This window comes from Mustelus asterias, chromosome 3 (genome assembly GCF_964213995.1).
Source record: "Mustelus asterias chromosome 3, sMusAst1.hap1.1, whole genome shotgun sequence".
Taxonomy (NCBI): domain Eukaryota; kingdom Metazoa; phylum Chordata; class Chondrichthyes; order Carcharhiniformes; family Triakidae; genus Mustelus; species Mustelus asterias.
The window spans coordinates 142,494,335-142,517,180 of NC_135803.1; the positions used below are offsets into that span (position 1 = coordinate 142,494,335).

At 46.5% G+C, this 22,846-nt stretch overlaps 2 protein-coding genes across 3 annotated transcripts in view; both read left to right on the plus strand.

Moving 5' to 3' along the window:
* Nucleotides 1-22,846, plus strand: part of LOC144491673 (interleukin-17 receptor E-like) — a 203,892-nt gene that overhangs the window by 85,451 nt on the left and 95,595 nt on the right. The gene's annotated exons all lie outside the window — the stretch shown is intronic.
* The window catches only part of LOC144491672 (interleukin-17 receptor C-like), a 74,665-nt gene that overhangs the window by 852 nt on the left and 50,967 nt on the right, over nt 1-22,846 (plus strand). The gene's annotated exons all lie outside the window — the stretch shown is intronic.

Genomic DNA, 22,846 nt, shown 5'->3' on the forward strand with positions numbered 1-22,846 from the left:
CCAATTTTGTCTTTTAAAAAGCGTTTAGACAGTTACATGGGTAAAATGGGATATGGGCCAAATGCAGGCAATTGAGATTAGCTTAGGGGTTTAAAAAAAAGGGTGACATGGACAAATTGGGCTGAAGGGCCTGTTTCCATGCTGTAAACCTCTATGACTGCCTGTGTGGACATGGGCACAGTGGCACAGTGGTTGGCACTACTGCCTCACAGTGCCAGTTCGATTCCCGGCTTGGGTTACTGTCTGTGTGGAGTCTGCATATTCTCCCCGTGTCTGCGTGGGTTTCCTCCGGGTGCTCTGGTTTCCTCCCACAGTCCAAAAGAGGTGCTGGTTAGGTGCATTGGCCATGCTAAATTCTCCCTCAGTGTACCCAAACAGGTGCCGGAGTGTGGCGACTCGGGGATTTTCACAGAAACTTCATTGCAATGTTAATGTAAGCCTACTAATAAATAAACTTTAAACTTTATTTCCTGACCCTTTTGCATAATATATTGAAAGAAACGCTGACGTTCACATGATAAATAGGTTATGAAGTTATTATCTTTTTAAAAATAGAATCATACAGTGCAGAAAAGGCCCTTCGGCCCATCGAGTCTGCACCGACACACGAGAAACACCTGACCTCCCACCTAATCCCATTTACCAGCACTTGGCCCATTGTCTTAAATGTTATGACATGCCAAGTACTCGTCCAGGTACTTTTAAAATCATTAAGTTTATCCAATATCTGCTAGAACTCACAACGTTTACAATATAGTCTATAGCACAAAAAACAAGACATTCGTCAAAATGGTCTCACTATCCCTGTTTTCTCCAACACTTCTAATCATAGCGGAAAAGACGGAGGCTGGAATTTTACTGTCCCGCCTGCCACGGGAATTGTAGCTGGCGGGACACAGACCGTGCAAAGGTCGGTTGACCTGGGGCAGGATTTTCCGACCTTGGGGCAAGCACGGATGGAAAGTCCCACCCGGAGTTCGGGTCTCAAACACACCGGATTGCCCCGCAGGGTAGCCATGAGATTCCCAAGTGGGAACTGAAGAATTCAATCTATCTGGAATGCCCACGTCTGCTGGGTTAAAGGTTCATAGAATCTGTACAGTGCAGAAAGAGACCATTCGGTCCATCGAACCTGCACTGACATCAATCCCACCCAGGCCGTATATCCGTAACCCCACGTATTTACTCTGCTAAAACCCCTGACATTAAGGGGCAATTTAGCGTGCTCAATCCACCTAACCCTCACATCTTTGGACTGCGGGAGGAAACCGGAGCACCCGGGGGAAACCCACGCGGACACTGGGAGAACGTGCAGAGCTCTCACAGACAGTGACCCGAGCCGGGAATCGAACCTGGGTCCCTGCTGCTGTGAGGCAGCAGAGCTAACCACTGTGCTGCCCATTACTGGTGAAAAGAGGTTGGGAAAAATGATAGCCATTTTGTGTTGGTACTTGTTTCTTACCTGCACAGGAACTGGAATTGCGTTTTGGATACCTCACACTTAGTCATAGTAATATGTGAAAAAATTATATTTGCCCTGCAGGTTTTTTAAGGTGTGATACACAGTTACGCTACTAAGGTGTGTCAGCGTCTGACATCCTGCATTGTCTGGGATGCCTTATTTTCAATTATACAGATATACAGAAATGTTATATTTCAGTGGCACAGTGTGTTTTACATAGTGGATAGAGGAACACTATGACTCAATTTTAGACAGTATATTATAGATTGGAGCAGATTTTACATTTTACAGGATGTAACTGCTCTGGAAAGAGTGTAGAAGAAGTTTACAATAATGTTGTCAGGGCTAAAAATGTGTAGCTATGAGGAGAGATTGGATAGGTTAGGGTAATGTTCCTTGGAACAAAGAGGGTTGACTTGATAGAGGTGTACAGAATTATGAGGGGAAGAGATAGAGTGGACAGGATAAAATTGTTTCCCTTGGTGGAGAATTCTAGAACCAGGGGGCATAGATTCAAGGTTTAGAGAGGACGTGAGGAAGAACTTTTTTACGCAAAGTCATAGAGTCATAGAGATACACAGCACGGAAACAGGCCCTTCGGCCCAACCTGTCCATGCCAACCCGGTTTCCTAAACTGAACTAGTCCCATTTACCTGTGTTTAGCCCATATCCCTCTAAACCTTTCCTATCCTTGTGCCTGTCCAAATATCTTTTAAATGTTTTAATTTGTACCCGCCTCTGCCACCTCCTCTGGCAGCTCATTCTATATTCGCACCACCCTCTGTGTGAAAAAGTCGCCCCTCAGGTCCCTTTTTCAATCTTTTCCCTCTCACCTTAAACCTATGGGTGGTGAATGTCTGGAATGTGCTGCCCGAGTTGGTGATGGAAGCAGAGACCCTAAACCTTTTTAGAAAGTGCCTGGATCTGCACCTTAAATGCAGTAAGATAGAGGGCTATGGGCAGGGTGCAGGAAGGTGGGATTAGAAAGGGCACTTGGGTGTCCATGGATAAGATGGGCCAAATGGCCTGCTTCTGTGCTGTAACTTTTCTATGGTGCTGTAATAGGGTACAATAGAGTATAGACAGAAAATCCAGCAGACATTCCCCACCCCCAGGGGGCGGGGAAGGGGGGGAGCGGGGCACATCCCTCCGCAAACCAGCCATGCTGATCTTGACACTGAGCTTGAGGGTAGGCAAGAAGCCCCCTCTCACGGAGAGGAAAAATCGAGCCTCTGAAAGATGAACCCACTGCAAATATGCCCCTCCCCTCAGTTGAGGGAAACCCCGATTGAGAGAGATTGCCAGGGTCTTCCAGGCCTGATTTCCTCCTCCTATCCCCACCCTATTTCCTTCTCCTATTTTGCCCCCTCTTCCTGCTCTACCCTTCCTCAGCCCAATTCTCACTCTACCCTCCAACCACGTTTGAAAACTGTGCTTGTTCTCAATTTTATATGTGTATCTCAGCGGGAGATTAACTTAACAAATAACAGAGCATCGTGATCAGCGGTTAAGTTCGTGTATATTACAATTAGATAACTGCAACACCAGTGCTTGTCAAATAATAAGGTGCAATGATTGTTCAATGTGAGTTGTTGATAAGACCATGGTAACTGTCTGCTGTGGTACCATGTGTGACGAAAACTGGGAAAACATTAAAAATGCAAAAAAAAAAGAAAAATTCTTATATTTAAATAAATTATAAATCCACGCTACATGCTGGAGTATGTTGTAAGATAAGTGCACATCTCCAATTGAGATGGTTTATACGCTGTCCAACTCTTCCCCTTAATAACTTGCTCTCTTATAATAGTGTATATAGGGACGGCATGGTGGCACAGTGGTTAGCACTGCTGCCTCACAGTGCAAGGGACCTGGGTTCGATTCCTGGCTTGGGTCATAATCTGTGTGGAGTTTGCACATTCTCCCCCTGTCTGTGTGGGTTTCCTCCCACAGTCCGAAAGATGTGCTGGTTATGTACATTGGCCAAGCTGAATTCTCCCCCGGAGTGTGGCAAACTAGGGGATTTTCACAGTGACTTCATTGCAGTAACTTCATTGCAATAAGCCAACTTGTGACACTAATAAATAAACTTTATATACAGTGTAATAAGCAAAACACTATGGATGCTAGAATCTGAAACAAGAACAGAGGACACTGGGTCTGGCAGCATCTATCAGGAGAGAAACATTTCGAGTCCATCTGCAAAGTTTTGACAGAAAGTCTATGGGTGGAATTTTCCCATCTTGTCCGCCATGGGAATTGTAGCGGGCGGGGGCAGACCATGCAAAGGTCTGCTGACTTCAGGCAGGAACTTCCAGCCTTGGGGTGAATGTGGCCGGAAAATCCTGCCCTCTGACTCAAAGCATTAACTCTGTCTCTCTCCTGATAGATGTAATCAGACCTGCTGAGTCTTTCCAGTGTCCTCTGTTCTTGTATATACAATGCGGTCAGGAGATACAATGACCGGAATTTTACCACCCCGTCCACCACGGGAATCGGAGCGGGCGAGGGGCAGACAATGGGAAGGTCCGTTGACCCCGGGCAGGATTTTATGGTTTCGGGACGAGCGAGGCCATAAAATCCTGTCCAATTATTTCCAGTGTTGCATTATAGTAAGTCAGTGTTTTATTAGAGACGGAACAAATCGAGAGGGGTTGATTGTGAGGTATCAAACTCTTCATAAGTAATTGTTCTGAATGGAGAAAAGAGCAAAAGAAAGGCTTGTTGTTTTATAACACCACTCACAACTGCAGGATGTCCCAAAGCACATTAGAACCAATGGCATACCTGTTTTGAAGTGTAATCACTTGTTAGGGGACGTGGGTTTTGAAAGGAGCTTTGGTGAATTGCTGCAGTACACCTTGTTGCAATGTAGAAAATGCAGCAGAGCAAGATCCCACAGGTAGCAATGAGCAGGCAAACTATTTTGTGATGGTGATTGAGGGATAAACATTGGCTAGGGCAATGGGAAAACTCCCAGCTGCTCTTTTTTGAGCGATACTTTACATCAGCCTGAGAGAGCAGGTAGGTGAAAGGAGATTGTGGGTCATGGTATCAGACTCTCACAATGCAGAGAGCCATGTGTGACGTGGCTCGAGGTAGGATACTTAACATGATCACTGAGCTAGTAAAGCTAAGATTCGAGAAGTTCAAGTAAAACTAGACACTGGAAGGATTTATTCCCTGCGGAAAAATATTTTGAACTTTGCACCACTGGTGGGTCATCATACAAATGGGGCAGTTTGTTAGAAAATTGTGTGGTCATAGCCTGATTCCACTCACTGCTGGCTTTGGATCACAGAATATTTCAGTCTTAATGAAGACCGCGTGACAATCACCAGGCAGGAGTGTCCCCTTCCAGTCGGGGAACACTTCAGCGGTCACGGGCATTCAGCCTCCGGTCTCCGGGTAAGTGTTCTCCAAGGCGGCCTTCAAGCCACACGGCAATGCAGAATCGCTGAGCAGAAACTGATAGCCAAGTTCCGCACACATGAGAATGGCCTCAACCAGGATCTTGGGTTCATGTCACACTACACGTAACCCCTACCAATTGCCCGGGTTTGCAAAATCCTACTAACTGTCCGGGCTTGAGACAATTCACACCTCTTTAATCTGCGATTATCCCTCTCTCCACTCAAATTGTCTGTACCTGTAAAAACTTGATTACCTGAAAAGACTCGCACTCCAACCATTATCTTGCAATTGTGTCTCTGTCTATATATGCCGTGTTTGTGAAACCTACCTCTCCACTCACCTGATGAAGGAGCAGCGCTCTGAAAGCTCATGATTCCAAGTAAACCTGTTGGACTTTAACCTGGTGTTGTGAGACTTCTTACTGTCTTAATGAAAGAAGTTGTTTTTATACATTATCGTGTTGTACCATATCCGAAAGTACTTCACACAGCACACGTTCCTTTGCCGTTCATTTTTATTTGTTCTTGGGATGTGAACATTGCAGGTAAAGCTCGTGCTTATTGTCCATCTTGAAAATTGTCCTTGAGAAGGTGGTGGTGAGTTGCCTTCTTGAACTGTTGCAATCCATGTGGTGTAGGAAAGGTACACCCATGGTGCTGTTAGGGACGGAGTTCCAGGATTTTGACCCAGCGACAGTGAAAAAACGCCAATATATTTCTAAGCCAGAATGGTGAATGCCTTGGAGGAAAACTTGCAGGTGATGGTGTTTGCCATGCATCTTCACCCCTTGTTCTGGTAGGTGATACGGAACGTGGGTTTTAAAAGGAGCACTGGTGAGGTGTTGCAGTACATCTTGTAGACGGTTCACACTGTGGCAGAGTAAGCGAATGCTTAAGATGACAAGTGAGGTGTTGAGCAAGCAGGTAACATTATCCTGGATGCTATTCTGATTTTGAGTGTGGTTGGGGCTGCACTCATTCAGGCAAGTGGAACTTATTCCATCCCACTCCTGACTTGTATGGTTATTGTATCTAAGTGGACAAATGTGGTAGCAAAGAAGTTGTTAGTGGTATGATTGAGGACAGAACAGAAAAGATCTCCTGGTTATTGACCCCTCTACTAAGGCGGAAAGTTTATTCCTATTTATGCTCCTCGTAGTTTTGTACACCTCAATCAGGTCCCCCCCCCCCAGCCTTCTCTGCTCTAAGGAAAACAACCCCAGCGTAGCCAGCCTCTCTTCATAGCTGAAGCACACAAGCCCAGGCAACATCCTGGGGAATCTCCTCTGCACCCTCCCTTGTGCAATCAGCATGCACTATTCTAGTTGTGGCCTAACAAGTGTATTATACAGCTCCATCATAACCTCCCTGCTCTTATATCCTATGCCTCGGCTAATAAAGGCAGGTATTCCTTATGCCTTCTTAACCGCCTTATCTACCTGTCCTGCTGTCTTCAGGGATTTTTGGACAAGCACCTCAATGTCCCTTTGATCCTCTGTACTTCCTAACATCCTACCGTTCATTGTGTATTCCCTTAACCCAAAAGAGAAAATGCTGGAAAATCTCAGCAGGTCTGGCAGCATCTACAAGGAGAGAAAAGAACTGACGTTTGGAGTCCAGATTTGTCAAAGCTTTGACAAAGAGGCCATCTGGACTTGAAACATCAGCTCTTTTCTCTCCTTACAGATGCTGCCAGACCCGCTGAGATTTTCCAGCATTTTCTGTTTGGGTTTCAGATTCCAGCGTCCGCAGTAATTTGCTTTTATATATATTGTGTATTCCCTTGCCTTGTTAGTCCTCCCAAAATGCATCACCTCACACTTTTCAGGGTTAAATTGAATTTGCCACTGTTCTGCCGATCTGACCAGCCCGACGATATGTTTGGTTCAATGCTTTGCACTGTATAAAATTCATTTGCCTGTTTTATGTAAGTCAAAAGATCTGTCGTTCTGCAGTCTCTCAGCCAGAGAGTGTATATAATTCCACATTTCAAAGGGAGGAGAATAACATTGCGGCTTGTGATGCATTCCAGTAAATAGTGTACAGAGCAAGGGCTTTCTGTTGCGAATCCCGGGTCTTGTAACTGTTTGCCACTGTTTAGAGGAGTGACCAGTGAGACTGAATTCATGGAAATGCCTCGTGTAAACAACACAAAAAGACATGATAGTCTGATCAGGCATTTCCTCAGCTCCCATCACCCCCATTGCCAGAAAGGCAGCGTGAACTCCTTACGTGTATACACGTCTTTCCTGCTGTATGTCAGTAAATTCCAGATATGTAATGCCAGCAGCTTCAAGGAAACTTTCAACATATTTTTCCAGTCCTTTTAAGATCATGGGAATGCAGCTTGTCACGCATGAATAGTATAGAACGTGATGTGATTCCTAATGTTAAACCCCAATGCTTTGAGTCTGACTTTTTCAGTTTTCTGAAGATTGCATGAATTGAGAGTGCTTGACACTATCAGGGCAGGCTAGAAAGAGGGACCCCAATGGAATGATTGGCCTTTCCACATTTCTTATTTTCATTTGTAATATCTATTTTAGATATTGATAAAATCATATAGCTGATGTCCCCAACCATAAAATATGAAGGAAGCAGCTTATCAGAGCACACAAATCTTATATGTTCATTAAGTCTTTAGAATATTCCTCAAACAGGGCTAGTTTTTACTCAATTTAGGAACTTTTCACAGAATTCACACTTCCCATTAGATCAACGAGCCACCAGCCTGTTCTTTCAATGTTGGATATTTTGGGCTGAGACATTGAGCTGTGTTCCAGCAATCTTTTAACACGCTATTTTCTTGAGAAACACTTCCTCTAATTATTCCCATCAGTGTGACTGTGTTGGAACTGGCAACAAGGCAGCATTGTAACAGGATGCTTGATTGATGCAATAGGCTGTTATATTTCATTATAAATGAGAAGGAAGTATTGCAAAATTAGTTCCGCGACACAATTCAGTTGACAGAGTCAAAGCTAATTGACTGAAGGCAATAAGTAATATTTTAAATACAGACTGGTTCTACCCTGATCTGTGTTGTGCACGATTTCCCAATATATGATCCGATAACTCTGCACTAATTCCTATACGTGTGTTGCATAATAATAATCTGATTCACTGAAAGGCAACACTCTTGTGTGTACTTGTTAATCTCCTTGTCGATCAGCAGTCAGTTTTCAGCTAAAGCATTGTTAGTGGGAGGGAGGGCGGGTATAAGTGGACATGGGTGGATCCAGGTATGGGTGAGAGGGGATTGGGAAAGGGGCAAGATAATGGGAAAAAGGAAGGAAGAAGAGATTGGGAAGGATTGAGGTGGGGAAGCAGAGAGGACGGGAGGAAGAGGGGAGGGGAATGAATGGTGAGGAGGGGAATGAGTGGTGAGGAGGGGCAGAACGGGGTAAACATTTCGTCTAACTTTTTGAATATGCGGATGATTTATTAAAATGCATGGTCACATTGAAACTTATTACAGCACATGCACTGTAACCTGGAGGCAACGTGGTTGCATGAGGTCTTTCAGCTTGGTTGGAATAGAGGGAAAGAGAGAGAGAGGTGAAAAAGAGGGACATGAAACTCTTGACAAGAAACATCAGCATGGGTGTCCATCAATCCTAAATTTCCTTCTCCATAAGTCCTTCCATCGAATCATGGAATCCCTACAGTGCAGAAGGAGGCCATTCAGCCCATTGAGCCTGCACCAACACCAATCCACCCAGACCCTATCCCCATAACCTCATATATTTACCCTGCTAATCCTCCTGACACTAAGGGGCAATTTATCGTGGCCAATCGACCTAACTCACACATCTTTCGGGCTGTGGGAGGAAACCGGTGCACCCGGAATAAACCCACCCAGACACAGGGAGAATGTGCAAACTCCACACAGGCAATGAAGCAATGCTGGAATTGAACCCAGGTCACTGGCAGCAGTGCTAATCACTGTGCCACCATGCCACCCTTCACCAATTTCCTCCTAAGTGGACAAGAGGGTGGCCAGCTGCTCTTGACCAAGGATGGCATTGGCATTTTGACATGAGTTTACCTGCTGATGTAACCTGGCATCAATGTTTTCAGTGGATATCGAGTTGGAAAGTAATGATCCACTGAACATTTTTAATATAGGCAGCAGGGTGGCACAGTGGTTAACACTGCTGCCTCACAGCACCAGGGACCCGGAATTCCAGCCTCGGGTCACTGTCTGTGTGGAGTTTGCACATTCTCCCCGTGTCTGCGTGGGTTTCCTCCGGGTGCTCCGGTTTCCTCCCACAGTCCAAAGATGTGCGGATTAGGTTGATTGGCTATGCTAAATTTCCCCTTAGTGTCCCGGAATGTGTAGGTTAGAGGGATTAGCGGGGTAAATGTGTGGGGTTGTTGGGATAGGGCCTGGTGCGGGATTGTTGTCGGTGCAGACTCGATGGGCCGAATGTCATCCTTTTGCACTGCAGGGACTCTATGATTATTCTCCAACAACAACTTTTATTCATATAGCATCATTAATGTGAGGAAAAGGCCCAGGGCATTTTATAGGAACATCAAAATATGACATCAAGTCAAATAAAGAGACAATGACCCAGATGTTCTGCTTTCTGGATCATTGGAGACCGGAAGTAAAACCGCCCCCCCCCCCCACCCCCTCCCCCCCCAAATCCACTACTCAGAAGTCCCAAAGCACTAACTCCCTGGGAATTGCCTAGGAAATTTGAATTTCTGATGAGCAATTTTCCTGCTCCCTGAGACTCTCTGAAAATGTCTCCAACTCTGAGTTAGAGTTGGAGACTTCAGACAGATCAACATACTTACCTGGATAGTTCTCCAGGAAGTGTTAGGCAGAACTATTCCAGCATAACTCCTGGTTAACTCTACAATCATCACTCCCGCCTCCACCCCCCCCCCATCCCCCCCCCTCCTTCCCCCCCCCCCCATCCCCCCCCTCCATTCCCCCCACCTCTCCATCCCCCCCCACCCCTCCATTCCCCCACCCCTCCATTCCCCCACCCCTCCATTCCCCCACCCCTCCATTCCCCCACCCCTCCATCCCCCCCACCCCTCCATCCCCCCACCCCTCCATCCCCCCACCCCCTCCATCCCCCCACCCCTCCATCCTCCCCCTCCTCCATCCCCTCCCCTCCTCCATCCCCCCACCCCTCCATCCCCCCCTCCTTCATCCCCCCCACCTCCTCCATCCCCGCCCCCCCATCAACCTCCTGATTTCCCTCTTCGACACTCCTGATTTCCCATGCCGATCACCCGACCTGATTTGGCTACTACCCGACACCCCCCCAACCCCCACGTGATCTGACGTGACTAGCCCTGCCCAGCCAACCTGACCTCCCCCCCCCCTTACCTCACCCACCCTACCCCTTTACCCCCTTACCTCATCCACCCTACCCACCTACTTCACCACCCTACCCTCTTACCCATTTACCTCACCCACCTTACCCCGCTACCCACTTACCTCACCCACCTTACCCCCTTACTGACGTAGCTCACCCAGCCTACAACACTCATTCACCAATACACTGAAAATCTGTTTTGGTGAGTTGGTGAATGCTTACCAGAAAATGGCAGCTAGAATCTGCTTCTGCGTGGATTCCTTTCGCTGCAGTATCCCGGGATTCCTGCGCTGACTGGCTCCTGCAGGATTCTCCATCGGAATGTTGCCCAGAAAATTCAGGGGAAGGTAAGTGGGTAGTTTTTTGTTTTGTCTGATCAGGGTCAGAACTAGAAATTCTGTGAACAGTCAGGAGTGCTTAAATTATACTGCAGAGAAATTGTTCCCATGACATTGAAGTTGATTAACAAACTTGAGCAATGCTAATGTAATTAGCATCGAATTAAGTATTAAAACCAGTGGACAAATACATTGTTTAAAGTTTATTTATTAGTGTCACAAGTAGGCTTACATTAACACTGCAATGATGTGGAGATGCCAGGGATAGGCATAGTAAGAACTCTCACAACACCAGGTTAAAGAACAACACGTTTATTTGGTAGCTCCAACTTTCGGAGCGCTGCTCCTTCACAATGCAATGAAGTTACTGTGAAAATCCCCTAGTTGCCACACTCCGGCGCCTGTTCGGGTACACTGAGGGAGAATTTAGCATGGCCAACGCACCTAACCAGCGCGTCTTTCGGACTGTGGGAGGAAACCGGAGCACCCAGAGGAAACCGGGGAGAACATGCAGACTTCGAACAGACAGTGACCCAAAATGGGAATCGAACCCGGGTCCCTGGTGCTGTGAGGCAGCAGTGCTAACCACTGTGCCACCGTGCTGCGCTCCCTCACACACACATAGTCAATGAAGTTGGAAACTTGAGGAGATGTACAACAGGCAATGTGGTGAACCATCGTTGGTTCCCACTGGATAGTACTGAGCCAGGGTCTGGCCAGTACTACAAGGATGTACATATGTTACTGTTGGGTTGTGCTATTGTTGCTGTTGGGGTTAGGGTGGGGTTGTTACACCTTTGTGGCACATCCCAGTCGGGCTCCGCCTCCTGGGAGAGGTATAAAAGTCCCTGCTCTGGCCGGGACCCCTTCAGTCTGGGATAGTGTATATAATTACTGGCTGCTTCGTTACAGTAAATAAAAGCCTTTCATTTACCGAGCATCAGGCCTCGTGTTTGAGTAGCGCATCAGGCAACTGATTTGTTATTGCATGTTTGACACTTTTTTTTGTAAGAAGTCTAACAACACCCAGGTTAAAGTCCAACAGGTTTATTTGGTAGCAAAAGCCACTACCAACCTGGTGTTGTAAGACTTCTTACTGTGTTTACCCCAGTCCAACGCCGGCATCTCCACATCATGACTTTTTTTTTTGCCCAAAGTCAAAGTCACACCTTTCCCTTCTCTCCCAGTGCCTCTTGACCCTGGGAGGAATTTACCACAGGGGAGTGTCTGGAGACCAGGCCAACCTAACCATTGTGCCACAAGCTTTTACAGACAGGTGCTGATAACTTGGAGACAAACATGAGAACAATGATTGGAGAATCTGAAATGAGGAGGAAAATACACATTAAAAACGTCAAGGGATTTGGAGTGCGGAGGTGGGGACGGGAATAAATCCAGCCTCGTCAGAGGTAGCTTGATTAACAGAGCAAGTCCTTCATTGAGTGCTACAGAATAAGATAGGTGTAACCAATTGGCACTGATATGAAATTCTTGTGTGACTAAAATAGACATGGTTTGGACTTTGGAACTAAGTTGCTTTGGCCAAGTTTGTGAAAAACACTCTGCACGATAACACTTTCAGTAATGGAAACCTCTGGGTGAAACTGTTTGAAACTCAAACTGTGCGTCATAATTTGAGCTCGGTGCTGCCTGAAGCTTTAGCCACACGATGCATAGAATTGCTAAGAAAACAAGAAACAGGAGTGCCGTGTCTTTCCTGACACACTGAAAGCAGAAGAACTGATGAGTTGTATACACACGCAGCACGCTGTCAGTGCCAGCTTCATAATGATTGTATTAACAATATTCTCTCAATGTGAGGGGTATTTGGAAGCTAGTTTCAAGTCAGAAGAGACCACTACTGAGGCCTCTTGCAGTGTGCAATCTATCAAAAAAACACAGGGGCATTACCTGCACTTTTCTCTCTCTCTCAATAATCGGATCACAGACAATTTTTAAAAATTCTTTCGTGGGACATGGGCATCGCTGGCTGGCTGGCCAGCATTTATTGCCCATCCCTAGTTGCCCTTGAATTGAGTGGTTCGCTAGGCCATTTCAGAGGGCTGTTGAGAGTCAACCACGTTGCTGTGGCGCTGGAGTCACGTGTCGGCCAGGCCAGGCAAGGATGGCAGATTTCCTTCCCTAAAGGACATTAGTGAACCAGATGGGTTTTTCTGACAATGGTTTCATGGCCACCAGTAGATTCTTAATTCTAGATTTTTATTACTGAATTCAAATTCCCCATCATCCACCGTGGCGGGATTCAAACCCGGGTCCCCAGAACATTAGCTGAGTCTGGATTAATAGTCCAGCAATAATACCACTAGGCCATCACCTCCCCTGCAATGCCTGCCATTTTCTGATAAAACACTTGCAATATGTCGCCAAGTGCTATTATTTTCACTGTGTTGCATTTCTTGGCTTCAAACTTAATTTTTTTGAGGCTGCCCTCAAAATGCCCTCTCTGACAACATCAGTCGGGATTTTATTTTTTGGCAGTGCGTGAAGCAGATCAATCAAAAAGACAATTAATGCAGTTGATGACTAACCAAATTATGGTTCTGGTTGAACATCCGCCAAACGCACACTCAATCACTGGAAGCAACCAGTGTGCATCTCTCGTACTGATTGACAATTTAATAAAACAGGATAGCTCTAACAAGATAGCATGTGTTAAACATCATCAGTATCTATTGTCAGGTGTGTGCGAAGTTTATTGTCCATTGTTTGAGTAAGGTCAATCAGTTTCGTAGACGAACATCTCAAGGATGAGTCTGTATTTCAAAGGGTTTTACACAGAGTGAATGGTAGAGTTATCAGGTGGTTGCAGCTTTTTGAGATGTTCCTTTGCCTAGTGAAGACAACCTGTGTGATTTCAAATTCGACCACATCTGGCAGAGCACAGGTCTGTACTCCCCTTCTGAGAACTATCTGTTTGGCGGCACGGTGGCACAGTGGTTAGCATTGCTGCCTCGCAGCGCCAGGGACCCGGATTCGATTCCCAGCTTGGTTCACTGCCTGTGCGGAGTCTGCACATTCTCCCTGTCTGTGTAGGTTTCCTCCCACAGTCCGAAAGACATGCTGGTTAGGAGCACTGGCCATGTTAAATTCTCCCTCAGTGTACCTGAACAGGCGCTAGAGGGGGGCGATTAGGGGATTTTCATAGTAACTTCATTGCAGAGTTGATGTAAGTCTACTTGTGACACTAATAAATAATAAACTAAAATATCTCAAACAAAAGCTGACTAAAAGAACTAAATGGATTGATTTAGAATCATAGAATCCCGACAGTTCACGGTGGAAAAAGACCTGGGTGGTTGTACTACAGGATTGAGGCGGACTGAAAAGATGGAGTATGTGGATATTAAGAAAGAGGATGTGTTGGAAATTTTGAATAGCATCAAGATAGATAAGTCGCCGGGACCGGATGGGATGTACCCCAGGTTATTGTGGGAGGCGAGGGAAGAGATTGCAGAGCCTCTGGCGATGATCTTTGCGTCGTCGATGGAGACGGGAGAGGTTCCGGAGGATTGGAGGATTGCGGATGTGGTCCCTATATTCAAGAAAGGGAATAGGAATAGCCCAGGAAATTACCGACCGGTGAGTCTAACCTCAGTGGTTGGTAAGTTGGAGAAGATCCTGAGGGACAGGATTTATGAACATTTAGAGAAGTTTAGTATGCTCAAAAGTAGTCAGCACAGCTTTGTCAAAGGCAAATCGTGCCTTACGAGCCTGGTGGAGTCCTTTGAAAATGTGTCTGAACACATTGACGAAGGAAAAGCGGTAGATGTAGTTTACATGGACTTCAGCAAGGCGTTCGATAAGATCCCCCATGCAAGACTTCTCGAGAAAGTGAGAGGGCATGGGATCCAAGGGGCTGTTGTCTTGTGGATTCAGAACTGGCTTGCCTGCAGAAGGCAGAAAGTGGTTGTAGATGGGTCTTTTTCTGAATGGAGGTCGGTCACCAGTGGCGTGCCCCAGGGATCTGTTCTGGGACCCTTGCTGTTTGTCATTTTCATAAATGACCTGGATGAGGAAGTGGAGGGATGGGTTGGTAAGTTTGCCGACGACACGAAGGTTGGTGGTGTTGTGGATAGGTTGGAGGGATGTCAGAAGCTGCAGCGTGACATAGATAGGATGCAAGACTGGGCGGAGAAGTGGCAGATGGACTTCAACCCGGATAAATGTGTAGTGGTCCATTTTGGCAGGTCAAATGGGATGAAGGAGTATAATATCAAGGGCAAGACTCTTAGCAGTGTAGAGGATCAGAAGGACCTTGGGGTCCGGGTCCATAGGACTCTTAAATCGGCCTCGCAGGTAGAGGAGGTGGTTAAGGTGGCGTATGGTGTGCTGGCCTTCATCAATCGAGGGACTGAGTTTAGGAGTCAGGAGATAATGATGCAGCTTTATAAGACCTCATCAGACCCCACTTGGAATACTGTGCTCAGTTCTGGTCACCTCATTACAAGAGGGATGTGGAAATGATTGAAAGGGTGCAGAGAAGATTTACAAGGATGTTGCCTGGATTGGTTGGCATGCCTTATGAGGATAGGCTGAGGGAGCTCGGTCTTTTCTCCTTGGAGAGACGAAGGATGAGAGGTGACCTGATAGAGGTGTACAAGATGTTGAGAGGTATAGATCGGGTGGATTCTCGGAGGCTTTTTCCCAGGGCTGAAATGGCTGCTACGAGAGGACACAGGTTTAAGGTGCTGGGGAGTAGGTACAGAGGAGATGTCAGGGGTAAGTTTTTCACTCAGAGGATGGTGGGTGAGTGGAATCGGCTGCCGTCAGTGGTGGTGGAGGCAAACTCAATAGGGTCTTTTAAGAGACTTCTGGATGAGTACATGGGACTTAATAGGATTGAGGGTTATAGGTAAGCCTATATATAAGCCTAGGTAGGTAGGGACATGACTGGCACAACTTGTGGGCCGAAGGGCCCGTTTGTGCTGTATTCTTTCTATGTTCTAGAAGGCCACCTGGCCCATCAAGTCTGCACCGATTCTCTGACAGAGCATCTTACCCAGGCTCATCCCCCTGCCCTATCACTGTAACTCTGCGCATTTAGCCCGTTAATCCCCCAACCTAGTCATTTATCTGCTTAAAGCTTGTATCAACGATTGTAAAGCTGGTGTCTTATTTGGACTGGCTTAGACAGTTGGCTGTTGCCGATTGCTGTGTAAATAGTGCCAATCTGAGAGAAGAAATTCTATTCGTAAAATACTGCAGACTCTGGAAATCTGAAATAAAAACAAAGTGCTTGAAAAGTTCAGCAGGTCTGGTGGAGAGAGACACAAGAGTTAATCAAATCCAATATCACCTTCTAGGGGGAAAGAAAGTTGTTTTTGTTTGTTATTGAAGTTCTGGTGACACTCATTCCAATCATGATTTAGGTGTGTATTGGAATGTCGGCACTTAATCAGGAATGGTAAATGTAAATATGTCACATACTCACAGATGCATTTGCAAAGTTACACATGAGTTCACGAGAAGTTTGAACAAAGACATTGCTTTGGGCATTCGTCAAAGAATCTGGAAAAGCCTGAATTATAACAATCAGTGCAGGGCAGTAGTTTTAATATCCATTCTCTTTTAAGTTTCACTTGCCATTTCCCCATTCACTTGCATGTTCTGCCAAACCTCATGTTGCAGTTCTTGTGCAAGAACCTCGGATTCAGCTGCCCCCTCCGAGATTGTTGTCATCTGCCCTCTGAAGTGGCCATGGCAAGTCACTCAGCTGAAGGCCATTTAGGGATGGGTAATAATTTGATTTGATCTATCAAGGTCACATGTATTGGAATACAGTGGAAAAGTACGGTTTCTTGCGCGCTATGCAGACAAAGCATACCGATCATAGAGTACATAAGGGAGAAGGAAAGGCGAGGGTGCAGAATATAGTGTTACAGTCATAGCTAGGGTGTAGAGAAAGATCAGCTTAATATAAGGTAGGTTCATTCAAAAGTCTGATGGCAGCGGGGAAGAAGCTGTTCTTGAGTCGGTTGGTACGTAATGTCAGATTTTTGTATCTTTTTCCCGATGGAAGAGATGGAAGAAAGAATGTCTGGGGTGCGTGGGGGTCCTCGATTATTCTGGCTGCTTTTCTGAGGCAGCATAAGTGTAGACGGTGTCAATGGGAGGCTGGTTTGCGTGATGGATTGGGCTACGTTCACAACTCTTTGTAATTTCTTGCGGTCTTGGTCAGAGCAGGAGCCATACCAAGCTGTGATACAACCAGAAAGAATGCTTTCTATGGTGATCTGTAAAAATTGGAGAGAGTCGTGGCTGGCATGCCAAATTTCCTTAGCCTCCTGAGAAAGTAGAGGCGTTGGTGGGCTTTCTTAACTATAGTGTCGGCATGGAGAGACCAGGCCAAGTTGTTGGTGATCTGGACACCTAAAAACTTGACACTCTTGGCCATTCCCAGAGACACCCACATCCCATGAGTGAATAAAAAAAATGTTTGACCAGATTACCCTTACAGCAACAATTTGGATTCCTAAGATAAATTAGAAATAGCAAAACCGGTGGTTGAGATACTTTGCATTCCCCTTGACATAACACCGAACTAAAGAATCTAACCACATTTTCCACATATCTTGCATTACCAGAGCTAACTATTTGCAATTCACTTGAACACCAACATAAACTTATCCCTTTATGCGCGTGTTGTGTGATTATATGAGGATGGAACACTTCACAGAATTTGTTTATGGCAGATTTCCTTCCCTAAAAGACATTAGTGAACCAGATGGGTTTTTCTGACAATCAGTAATGGTCTCATCGTCATCAGCAGATTCTTAATTCCAGATATTTCTTATTGAATTCAAATTCCTCCATCTGCCCATGGCAGGATTTGAACCTGGGTCCCCAGAACGTGAGCTGAGTTTCTGGATTGATAGTCTAGTGATAATACCACTAGGCCATCGCCTCCCCTGTATTAACTAATTGATGCACGATTAAATCACTCGGGAGGCTAGATTGTACCCGGGAAATAAAGGCTTTTATTACTGACAAGAATGGAGCACACTATATACAATACAATCCCAGACTAAAGGGTCACCAGGCAGTGCAGTGACCTTTATACTTCCCCTGGTAGGCGGAGCCAACTGGAGTGTACCACAGAACAATATCAACAGGTAGAACAGCCCAACCCTAACCCCAACAGTGACAACAGTAACATATCTACAAACACCCATAGTGCTGACCATCCATGGCTCAGCACTCATAGTGGTAACCGACTATGGTTCACCACACTAACGTCAGTACAAATTTCAGAAATGTGCTCAAAAATAGTCGCAGCTTAACTGCTGAGTAACAGGGACATGGGAATAGTAATCTTAACAATTTTAGATTATGAAACAACAATCCTGGGCTAAGAATTCTTGATGCATTGTTATTATATTCCTCTGCACATTATTTTAGCTATGTGCTGATGTATTTAAACAAGTAAATGCCTGTTTTAAAATATCCCAGTAATGAATGGAGTAGAAGCACATAAGATTTGTACATTAACTTTTCAAATTGTAAGCTCTAAAGGTGGAGAATTGGAAGCAAATACTCCAGACCTTAAACTTCATACTAATCGCTTTCTCTCTCCTCTCCACATTGGATTCTTGCCATCCTCTCAAGAAAGTCCCTTCTTTTTCTTCTTTCTTTCTGTTTGATGACTGTATTTCTCCATTTCCCGTCCAGCCTGAATGACAGGCTTCTTGGTTCTACCCGGTTTACTTGCTTCCTCCAACTCAGCCCCTCGCCCACCCCCTTACCAACTCATATTTCCATTCCTATCGAGGCAAAGGTGAAAGGCCAAACAGCAGCTGCTGAACAAATTCCCAGGCTCTGGAGTGTCAAATTCAAGGAGCACTTTATGTTAGCAGTCAGGCCGGGGCCAGAGTTTTATCCTCCCCTCTCTGGCGGGTTGGCAGGTGGGGGCGCCAAAAATATTTCTTAAAGGCCTTCCCACCATCCTCCTAACCAAACCTACTTCTGCAATTTTACATGGGGCAAGTAAGGCCTACAGCAGCCTGTCTGTCCCCACTCCCACTTGAGGCCCTTAAACGTTCAATAATTGACCATTTTCGGGCTATTTTCCACTTGGCCTCAATTTTGAGGCATGCAGGTGGAGTGTGGGGGCAGGAGGGGGACCAGTCGGTTGTACTGCTCAGACATCGAGTGAGATTGAGGAGAAGCGCCTCTCTGAGGCTCCCTATCTGGAACGGGAACCACTCATCTCCGAAAGATCAACCACCCACCCCTTCCCCAGGTGTTCCCCACTTGCCCTCTCCCAGAAGACCCCCGACACTCCTCCCCCTTCCCCATCCCTCCCCAGGCCTTGACTCCCCTCCCCCCGTGACACTCCCTGCACATTCTAAACAAAATTGTGACCTATCTTCATTAGTGCCTATATTCACTCGCGCCCAGTAAGTGCCTACGGTTTCTCAATCTTCTTTACCTGCCCACTATGTCCGGGTGTATCCCCAGGATACACAGCTGAGGTTGAGGTGGCCTGCTGACTTCCACACCCTTTTGCCCGAGATGACCCGAGCGGGTGTCCCCTAGTGGGGAGGTCAGGGGGGGTGCGGTAGGGGGTGGGGAGGGGGACCTTGAGGGTCCAGGCCTGCTGTCAGGCAGTATGGATGTTTGACTGTTTCACTCCTCATTATGTGGAGATGCCGGCATTGGACTGGGGTAAGCACAATAAAAAGTCTCACAACACCAGGGTAAAGTCCAACCTGTTGGACTTTAACCTGGCGTTATGAGACTTCTTATTGTAATCAGTCCTCCTTGCCAAGGGCTGGAGGCGAGTCACTCACAGGGATGGGGGGTGGAGGGAGGTGGATGTCAGAGGGGCTGGCACACGCGCAGTTATGCTCAAGTGGCATTCATTCATGCAGTGACTACAGACTGGGACTGATGGATTGGTTTCTCGTGGGTGCTTGTGAACTGAATGCAGATTGGGACATGGAACTTAGAATTATGGGTGTGGTGGAGGAGACAGCACAGTGACACATGGTTAGCCCTGCTGCCTCACAGCGTCAGGGACTGCAGGGATCTGTGCTAGGACCCCAAGTGTTCACATTATATATTAATGAATGGCAGAGCAGGCTCAGAGGGCCGAATGGCCTACTCCTGCTTCTGGTTTCTATGTTTCTATGACCCAGGTTCAATTCCGGCCTTGAGTGACTGTGTGGAATTTGCACGTTCTCCCTGTGTCTGCGTGGGTTTCCACCAGATGCTCCGGTTTCCTCCCACACTCCAAAGATGTGCGGGTTAGGTTGACTGGCCATGCAAAATTGCCCCTTAGTGTTAGGGAGATTAGCACGGTAAAATATGGGGTTACGGGGATTGTTGTCGGTGCAGGTTTGATGGGCTAAACGACCTCCTTCTGCACTGTAGGGTTTCTGTGATTCTACGATTAATTGGATACACCTCATCTTAAGACCATAAGAAATAGGAGCAGGAGTAGGCCATCTGGCCCTTCGAGCCTGCCCCGCCATTCAACAAGATCATGGCTGATCTGAAGCGAATCAGTTCCACTTACCCGCCTGCTCCCCATAACCCCTAATTCCCTTATCGATCAGAAAACTATCTACCCGTGATTTAAACATATTCAACGAGGAAGCCTCCACCACTTCAATGGGCAGAGAATTCCAGAGATTCACTACCCTCTGAGAGAAGAAGTTCCCCCTCAACTCTGTTCTGAACCGGCCCCCCTTATTTTGAGGCTGTGCCCTCTAGTTCTGGTTTCCCTTCTAAGTGGAAAGAATCTCTCCACCTCTACCCTATCCAGCCCCTTCATTATCTTATATGTCTCTATAAGATCACCCCTCATCCTTCTAAACTCCAATGAGTACAGACCCAATCTGTTTAATCTCTCCTCATAAGCTACACCCCTCATCTCCGGTATCAACCTGGTGAACCTTCTCTGCACTCCCTCCAAGGCCAATATATCCTTTCGCAAATAAGGGGACCAGAACTGTACACAGTACTCCAGTTGCAGCCTCACCAGTGCCTTGTACAGTTGCAGCAAGACCTCCCTGCTTTTATATTCTATCCCTCTCGCGATAAAGGCCAACATTCCATTCGCCTTCTCGATCACCTGCTGCACCTGCAGACTGAGTTTTTGCGATTCGTGCACAAGGACCCCCAGGTCCCTCTGCACAGTCGCACGATGTAATTTTTCTTCATTTAAATAATATTCTTAATCTTCACTTCCTTAAGTCCAATGGATGTAGGTTTGAACATCTTTGCTCATGATTGACCACCATTGTCAGAATTCAGAGCATGAGAGAGGAAAAAAAAATAGCAAAGGATCAAAAATGGCAAATTTACTTTTCGAAAAACTGGCATTAATGACACTCAAGTTGTTGATGGGCCAAATGGCCTCTTTCTGCAGTGCAGGGATTCTATGATTGGGGCAGCACAGTGGCACAGCGCTTAGCACTGCTGCCTCACAGCACCAGGGACCCGGGCTTGATTCCCGGCTTGGGTCACCGTGTGGGGTTTGCACATTCTCCCCGTGTCTGCATGGGTCTTCTCCGGGTGCTCCGATTTCCTCCCACAGTCCGAAAGATGTGCTGGTTAGGTGGATTGGCCATGCTAAATTGCCCCTTAGTGTCAGGGGGACTAGCTAGGATGAAAGCACGGGGTTGTGGGGATGGGGCCCGGGTGGGATTGCGATCAGCACAGACTCGACGGGCCGAATGGCCTCTTTCAGCACTGCAGGGATTCTATGATTCAATGATTGTGTGACTGAAGCTTGATGGTGCCTACAAAGTGAAACCTGCTGACAACAAGCTCAGAAATACAGGATACTGGAAGCATGCCCGAGATTGAAAAGTAAAGTAAAGTTTATTTATTAGTCACAAGCAAGGCTTACATTAAAACTGCAATGAAGTTACTGTGAAATTCCCCTAGTTGCCACAGTCCAGCGCCTGTTCAGGTCAATGCACCTAACCAGCACGTCTTTCAGAATGTGGGAGGAAACCTACACTGACACAGGGAGAACCTGCAAACTCCATACGGACAGTAACCCAGGCCAGGAATCGAACCCACGTCCCTGACACAGTGAAGCAGCAGTGCTAACCACCGTGCTACCGTGCCGCCCCAGGATATACACACCAGGATAAGGACTTAGAGACTGTACATTGTTTGTGATGACTATTGCCCAGATCAGCTTAGCTGTGCGATAAAGAAGGTCCATTGCGCAATATTCGTCGAAGTTTCGAGATTGAGGTTCAGTGACTATAAATTGGGATCAGTAACAGTGGCTGGCGTGACTGAACTTAAAAGTGAATAAAAGGGGGATAAGTTGGAGGGCAGAGAGGGAGCACTGCAAGTACAGAAACATGGATGATTTCAGTACAATGAAAATGTACTTGCGCCAGGTTTGGGAAAAGGAATTGTGTGACTCAATAGGGAGGAGCTCAGGCAGCTAGGAATGTGGAGAATGGCATCTAGCTCAACCAGAATGAGTCAATTTCCTGATAGCCATTTGTACACTTTCTTCTGACGATCATTAGCAAACCAGTTGTGAAACAGTCTTTGCAGCAGTGATTAGTCTCATGTTTTGACTTACGTCTCCTAGATACATTTTGTGTCTTTGGTTTTTTTGGGGGTATCTAGATACACGTTAATTGAGGCCCAGTCTCTGAGGTGGAGGTCAAAGACTCCATGGTACCATTCCAAAGAAGAGCGAAGGACTTATCTCCAGTCTCTTGGTCAATATTTACCACTCAACCAATCCCCCAAAAACAGATGATCTGATTAAGGGTGGCACAGTGGTTAGCAGTGCTGCCTCACAGCGCCAGGGACCTGGGTTCAACTCCCGGCCTGGGTCACTGTCTGAGTGAAGTTTGCACATTTTCCCCGTGTCTGCGAGGGCTTGCTCTGGTTTTACTCCCACAGTCCAAAGATGTACAGGTTAGGTTGATTGGTCATGCTAAATTGCCCCTTAGTGTCAAGGGGACTAGCAGGGTAAATATGGGGCTATGGGGATAGGGGTTGGATGAAATTGTGGTTGGTCCAGACTCGATGGGCCAAATGACCACCTTCTGCATTGTAGGGATTCTATTATTATCAAATTACTCTTTGTGGGAGCTTGCTGTCCGCCAATTGGCAGTGGCACGTCCTGCATTGCAACAGTAACATAGAAACATAGAAACATAGAAACCCTACAGTGCAGAAGGAGGCCATTCGGCCCATCGAGTCTGCACCGACCACAATCCCACCCAGGCCCTACCCCCTTATCACTACATATTTACCCGCTAATCCCACTAATTTACACATCCCAGGACT